General features: G+C 37.2%; 1 long non-coding RNA gene across 1 annotated transcript; it reads right to left on the reverse strand.

Moving 5' to 3' along the window:
- Window positions 1-2,596: 2,596 nt before the first annotated feature.
- Window positions 2,597-3,326, reverse strand: LOC110866235. Its single transcript, XR_002551248.2, has 3 exons — window positions 3,164-3,326; window positions 2,772-2,847; window positions 2,597-2,693 (listed from the first exon to the last, which is right to left on the reverse strand). It is a non-coding gene; the product is annotated as an uncharacterized LOC110866235 (long non-coding RNA).
- Window positions 3,327-7,042: the final 3,716 nt, after the last annotated feature.

Here is a 7,042-nt window from a genome sequence, read left to right on the forward strand (position 1 = left end):
GTCCCGCCAAAGGCTCGTCTTTTTGTTTGGATGGCCCAAGAGGTCGGATTGCGACTATGCAGGCTATTGTTAGAAGGGGTATGCACCTTCCTTCCTCTCTTTGCTGCATGTTTTTAATCTATGTTTTGCTTCATAAAAAATCTGGTATAATGCAAAAAAAATCTGTTAGCGTAATTGTGCCCAGCTTACACTCGTACACCAGCTGCATCATACATCACCTTCCAATAATGTCATTATCAGATAGATGCGTTTGATTCCAACAGGATCCAAGCTCTCTTCAGGTTGACCATTAGCCGAAACCACCGGTGCAACATTCGCAGTAGAAAGTGCAGCATTCGCAGCGGTCTGCAAACCGATTAATTCACTCCCAAACGATAAAGTAAGTCAGTTTTCCGCTCTTGCTGCATCACGTCTATGATCTAAATAATGCAGTCAGTGAAAATTAATAACAATTGAAAAAAAAAAGTGAAAAACGACTAACAATGTATCGTAAAATACAAAAAAAAAATACCGGGAACAGGGTGCAATCCAAGCCACGAATTTGGGGGCAACAATGACTGAATGTTTTCAAACAGATGAGTGGATGCCTTTCGTTCCAACATTTCACGAAAAGCTAATGAAATAAAATCGGAACAAATATTAAGAAATGATAAAGTTAAGTAATTTCGGATATAAATGAGTAAAATAAACGGAAACCTTTCTTAAATTTGGAACTGGTCTTTTGCAAGAGCCCAATAAGGGTAGTTGCTTCAGAAGTAGCCTTGGTCAGTTTCGGGTCTTTTCAGAATTAACTGCCAACTGTCAATCAACAAAACAATTCTTTATTAAAACAAAATTATGTATAAACTAAAGTAAATTTACTTTTTAGTTACCTGAAACAGTACAAGTGCTCTTTACCCGCATCCTGTAATCGCTAGTAGCAACTTGTCGAGAACTTGCAATTTGCCACTGATATGTACCCGTGGGTCAGGTATGGTAGGAACTGGTTTCAGGTCGGGTCTGGAAACGGGTTTTTTGTGCATCTGTACAGACAATCACTACAACTCTTGCAATTAACAAATTTTTGATTTTTCAACTAACAGTTCCAAAAATTTCGAAATTAAAATTTGTTTCATGATTGATGCACATTAAAGGTGGAAAATGGATGGGTTTGGTCAAAACCTGTAACTTATAGAACGGGTCGGGATGGGTCGAGCAGTCCTGCAAACACTTTCTTGAATTCTATAAATATATGTTTAAATTTGATAACGATAGATGCATATTAGAGGTTGAAAACGGACACGTTTAGTCAAAGCCCGTAACTTTTAGAACTGGTCTGGTTGGGTTGAGCAGCCCTGCAAACACGTACCTATATTATATATAGTATAGATATATAGAGAGAGGATCTGGTTCAGATAAGAACTCCTCCGAGTTGCAAGAACCGTGAGAACTCCGGTGGAAATCCTACTTCCCGTGCGATTTTTCAACCAAATTTTGCACAAACGTAGATTAACATCTAAATAAGATATATGTGAAATAAAACGACGATCCGACATTTATTCGACATGTAAATTTGTGCAACAAAACGTGTGACATCACCAGTTTGAGAACGTCACGCTTATGTAAATTTGTTTTACACTGATGTAAGATTGAGTATATGGTTTTTTTTAAATAGTTGCATAAAAAAATTCGTCAATTTAAAAAAAAAATAACCCTTTTTGCAATGAATTCTCAAGTTCTCACAACTCGGGGGAGTTCTTATTTTAACCCTTCCCTATATATATAACATAAGAATTGAAAAACAGATCGATATACCTCTAATAAATTGAACTCTAATACAAACACTACTTTCATAAAGCAACAAGATCTAATTCAAATTAAGATGATTTGAAGAAATATAATTATTATGAAACAGATATTTTATTCCAACAGAGGAGCTACCTACCCAAATGTTACCTATGAGTCCAAGCACGCTCGCTTTTTGGTGAATATGACAGAACCAAAGTTGATAGCGCACCGTTCCCCCAATCTAATGTATTCACCTAAAAAGTCAACCAACTTATAAGATATTTGTAATAAGAAAACATAATTGATATTAAATATTAACGTACTTCGATAACTTGAAACCCACCCTCTTTGGCACAAGCATAAATGGCTGTAGATTTCCCGCTCTGCACAGAAAATAATAAAAACTCTTTAAACCAATGGATAGATAACTTGAAATCCTTGCTCTTTGGCACAAGCATAGTTGCAACTTCTAAACCGCCCAGGTATTAAAAGGTGCATAATTTGACGCAAACCCATTTACGCACCCTGCCCGTTTTGGTGTTTTCCACTTCTAACTACAACTAAAACATAAAACAACAGCCATACCGAAGAGCAGCCTCTCTAGCAGCGTCACGGACTTCAGGTTTCTCACTTCTCTTCTTCTGAATAACTTCCAAAGTAGCTCCCACAATAGCCTGGAATATGGCTTCTTGGTTGCACGATGCCTCTTCTTCACAGCCTCTTGCGCAAGTTCCTGTTTCAAATAATCAAAACACCATCAACACATGAACCAAAATCATATTCCAACACATCACATAACATGTAACTCAGCAAACATCTCCCACCTTCTTGTACTGCTTTCAGTACATCGCGGTCCATGTAAGCTTTGACGGCTTCAGCTTGTTATGAAAGTACCTTTTGCATTTGGAATTTGCAAACAAAAGCACCTAAACACAACAATCAATCTACACATTCAAAAATTGCACTAAAATTGAAATATCCAAAACAGATTCACCATTATATACATGTGAATCAGATCTGATGAATCTAATACCCTTACCAGGGTAAATCTTCTGGCCACTGAATCTGCATAGCTCAATCCTATAACAACAACCAAAGTAAAAGTAAAATTAAACATTATAACCAAATAGCATCTCTAGAAAAACCTAAAATCAAGCATCAATAGCCTATTATTAATCAATACAGAAATTAAATTCGCATATAAACAGGTAATGAAGTGAAAATCATACAGATTTAGTGAAAACCTGAGTTCCTTATGAACAATAAATAAAATTTCATGCGTTTGAAACCCTAACTTACGCAGACAATAGTAACAATATTGTGTAACATGTTGCAATATAGATATAGATGATGGATATATATGTTGAAGTGATAAATTAAAGATGAGAAAACGTACTTGAGAACCATATTGACGGCCGCAGCTTCCCCTTGTTTGTAAAAGATGAAAACCCTAGCTGATTGAATACAGTCCTAGCAAAAACAATAAAAAGTGAAACAATTTACAAATTGTACCAAATCCGTGTGTGATGTGATGTGAAAAGAAACATGGGCTTCTCAAAATCCCCTGCTCTTGATGCAATCACAACAAACACTCAAGAAATTGGGGTTCCTCCGTGTGTGATGTGAAAACCCTAAGTTCAGAGAGAATGAACTGAATCTGAAAAAAGAAACATGGGATTCTTAAAATCCCGAGTCTAAACTGAGATGGGAATCAAAACCCCTATAAAATCATACCTGTGAATAGAGGAGTTCGAAACTCACAAAGTTCTTGTTTCTTCTCAAGGAATGTGCGATCGAGGGAGTGTGTGGAGGGATCGTAGAGGAGTTCGAAGCTTTTGAAGATCTCTGATTGTTTTTCCTTTTGGATCCACAGATCCAAATCCAGAAGAGAGAACGAAAATGAAAAAAAAGGGGCTCTCAATTTGAAATTTGAAATGAAATTTAGGGTTTTTGTTGGCCGCGTTTTTTGTGTGATTGAGGGTATAACTGGAAAGGTAAATTAGTAGTGTGCTTTAGAGGGTTGTACATCATGCATTAAGGGTGTTTTAAAGAAATTTATATGACCTTAAGAAGTCCTTTGGATATGCTTATTAATATAGTATAGATATATATATATATATATATATAGGGTAAGGATCATTCGAGAACCACCTTATTGCGAGAACCGCGAGAACCAATGTGAACACAACCTAAAATAGCTAAAAAAACCTAACCCCCACCCCCCAAAAACCTAAACCCCCCCCCCCAAAACCAAACCCCCCCAAGTTAAATGCTAGAAACTAAAACCCTCAAAAAACCTAACCACCCCCCCCCCAAAAAAAAAAAACCTAAACCCCCCTCCCCCCCCCCAAAAAAAAACCTAAACCCCCTCCCCCACCCCCCAAAAACCTAACCCCCCCCCCCCCCCAAGCTAAAATTTTAAAAACTAAACCCCGAAAAAACCTAAAAAATCTAAAAAAATAAAAAAAAATCAAAAAAAAATCTAATTTTTTTTTATTTTTTTACTATTTTTTATGTTCAAATCGCTACTTTTAGTAGCAAAAAAAAAATTTATTTTTGATACTAAAAGTAGCGATTTTTATATAAAAAATAGTAAAAAATTTAAAAAAAAATTTTTGGGTGTTTTTTAGATTTTTTTTAGGTATTACTGTTTGCGTTCACACTGGTTCTCGCGGTTCTCGCAATAAAGGGTGGTTCCTAACGGATCTTTGTCCTATATATATATATATATATATATATATATATATATATATATATATATATATATATATATCTTATATTAGAACACTTGTGCGGATACTTGTTTATTTGTGAGATAGTTATATTATTTTAGGGTAAAATAATGTAACTTAACGATATAACTTGACAGTTGAATTGTGTGGTATGTGGTAGAAAGTAATGAGTAAATAAACCGTACGTAGGATACGTGTTGTGCATGAGAAACTGATTGTTATATATACCTTATTAGGACGTGCTTGATTTCCTGATTATTTGAGTAATTAATCTAACCGAGCAAAACAAGGTGAGTTCACACACTTTCTAAGGCATGGGATTCCCGGTGGTTGGGAATGGGTTAAAGAATTTAAAACGGAATCTACATATCCTCCTTGGGTAGGATATTGTAACAACTGTCAATAAAACCGGTAATTAGGATAATAATTATCTAATAAGAAAACCCTAATTAAGACACTCAAGTAATTTGGCATAAACCCTGAAATTTCCGGAATAATCGGAATCAGGATCAGGGCCCCTAAAACTCAAGGGGGCAAACCCTAATTGATAATTATCCAACTTAAATCGTTGCTAAATCCTGATTGGCCAGAATTTTGAATCACCAAAGCTAAGAACCGAACTCAGCTAGGCTAGGAAGTAGGCTGTACCCTTTACGGACCGTAAGGGTTGGTCCTTACGGACCGTAAGCAGACCGGATTCCCTTACGGACCGTAAGGCTCAGGGTATACGGTCCGTAAGCATGTCGAAATTTCTGCTATAAATAACCGACCTTGGCATGTAAACTGAGATGTTAAAACGACGTAAATAGCTACTGTGTACGTCGAGATCAGGCTGATATACTATAAACACACACACACGATCACGAAACGCTGCCGCAATCAGGGTAATAACTCGATCGCTATTACGATTCAACGTCCGATCGATTATAACTATCCAACGATAGTCCGGGTGCTGCTCAATTGAGCTTGTACTTTGATTATTCGTTGTGATTTCGACTTGAATATTAGAGTGCTGTTCGAATTCGGACTATGCTCTGTTATTCGTTGTGAATCCGATTGAATTATCGAGTATTGCACTGATTAATCGTTGTGAGGGTTTAATCTCGTGAATTGACGTAACTGCTGTATTAGTTACTAACCTGTCTGTGTGTGCATTGTGTTAAACTAGGTGTAATCAAGGCTAATCAGTAGGCTTATCTATTGCTCGTTAATCTGCAATGTGAGTCATTCTTCTTTTTAAACTGTTTTCTCACAGTTTGTGAGTAAGTATTACAAAACTCTAAGTTGTTTTCAAGGTTATAATTACAGGGATTAAGTCTTTGTAATCACCAAATTACAGTCGGTATGTGGGGTATTGTGCACATTACTAGTGTTATTACTCTAGGTGAGTGAGCCGTCACTATTGGGGCGACGGGACCCAATAGTGGTATGACCACAGTCACAGATCCGGTCGAGTGACAAATACCTATTCTTGATAATTGGTTGATAAAAACATTGTAATTCCCCTTAATATTGTAATTTATAACTAACGGGTCGTTTTAGAAAACAGAATGATTCACTCAGTATTTCCCCGCTGACAAAACCTTTTTCAAACATGTTTCAGGTGATCTGTGTGATCCAGGAAAAGTGCAATAAAGCACTACAAGCTCAGAGAAGTGGCTCAGTGTGAATAAATCAATAAAAACATGTTTTGGAAAAATAAAGATTTCTGTGTGAAATCAACTTATTGTAAATTATGGGATTTATCCCTTAAACTTTGTGTAATATATTAAACGAGAATTTTTTGCGGTGAAAAGATCCTGTAATAAAAGACTTCCGCTGTCGCGTAAAAATACCACGGGTACCACTGGAACTGCTCGCAGCCCCCGACTCCGTCCAGGGTGGGTCGGGAGCCGTGACAGATATGTACGGCCATCCTCCATAGGTAGGATGCCAATATTAATCCTGTGTATTCTCCTTGGGTAGAATACGTACGTTCGTCCTCCTTGGGTAGGACAACAACCTTAAAACTTACTAGACAAAACTCTATCATGAAGTCCCTCAATTTATATCGACTTAATCGCCGAGGCCAATGGCGAGCGGGTCATTAGTTAATAGCGCTATTAGGTTTAACAAACCTCACACCGTGCCAGTCGGGCGGGCGTGTACTAATGGACTATGGCAAACTGTCAGTGATGATAGACACTGATGTAGGGCACAACTTATTTGCGTTAGTAGTCGATATGGTACGGTCTAGTGGTTCACATGGGGAAGCCCCCACCGATCATGGATATGGTTTGGGTAATAAAGAATGAACTGGTTAATTATACTTTCAACTACGGGGTAACCCCCACGGCAATTACGCCAATGAAAGACAAACCACGTTTTCGGAAACAACTTAAAACTAAACAACCAAACGTGAACTCACTCAACTTTGTTGTTGACTCGTTGTTACATGCCTTACAGGTTGCTAAATGCTTATGGAGCTTGCACGAGGAGGAGGTTGTTGTGGAATACGGGTTGTTATGTCACGTGCTAAACATTTAATCCTTATGAACTTATTA

Source organism: Helianthus annuus, chromosome 7 (assembly GCF_002127325.2).
Source record: "Helianthus annuus cultivar XRQ/B chromosome 7, HanXRQr2.0-SUNRISE, whole genome shotgun sequence".
Classification (NCBI taxonomy): Eukaryota; Viridiplantae; Streptophyta; class Magnoliopsida; order Asterales; family Asteraceae; genus Helianthus; species Helianthus annuus.